Source organism: Nematolebias whitei, chromosome 4, assembly GCF_014905685.2.
Source record: "Nematolebias whitei isolate Nwh7 chromosome 4, NemWhi1, whole genome shotgun sequence".
Classification (NCBI taxonomy): domain Eukaryota; kingdom Metazoa; phylum Chordata; class Actinopteri; order Cyprinodontiformes; family Rivulidae; genus Nematolebias; species Nematolebias whitei.
Window position 1 is genome coordinate 26,821,385 of NC_056501.1, and position 610 is coordinate 26,821,994.

The window sequence follows — 610 nt, forward strand, 5'->3', positions numbered from 1 at the left end:
CAGTGAGGTTCTGTTAGCAGTGAGGTTCTGTTAGCAGTGAGGTTCTGATAGCAATGAGGTTCTGTTAGCAGTGTGGTTCTGTTAGCAGTGTGGTTCTTTTAGCAGTAAGGTTCTGTTAGCAGTGAGGTTCTTTTAGCAGTAAGGTTCTGTTAGCGGTGAGGTTTTGTTAGCGGTGAGGTTCTTTTAGCAGCATGGTCCTGTTGGCAGAGTGGTTCTGTTGGTAGTGAGGTTCTCCTAACACCATAGTCCCGTTAGCACCATGGTACTGTTAGCAGTGTGGTTCTGTTATCAGTGAGGTTCTGCTAGCAGTGTGGTTCTGTTAGCAGTGAGGTTCTGCTAGCAGTGTGGTTCTGTTAGCAGTGTGGTTCTGTTAGCAGTGAGGTTCTGCTAGCAGTGTGGTTCTGTTAGCAGTGTGGTTCTGTTAGCAGTGAGGTTCTGTTAGCAGTGAGGTTCTTTTAGCAGCATGGTCTTATTAGCAGAGTGGTTCTGTTGGCAGTGAGGTTCTCAACACCATGGTCCCGCTAGCATCTTGGTACTGTTAGCACCATGGTACTGTTAGCACCGTGGTACTGTTAGCAGTGTGGTACTGTTAGCAGCGTGGTACTGTTAG

General features: G+C 47.5%; 1 protein-coding gene across 1 annotated transcript in view; it reads left to right on the forward strand.

The window, feature by feature from the left end:
- fam193b (family with sequence similarity 193 member B) overlaps positions 1–610 on the forward strand; it is a 24,069-nt gene that overhangs the window by 3,576 nt on the left and 19,883 nt on the right. The window lies entirely within an intron of this gene.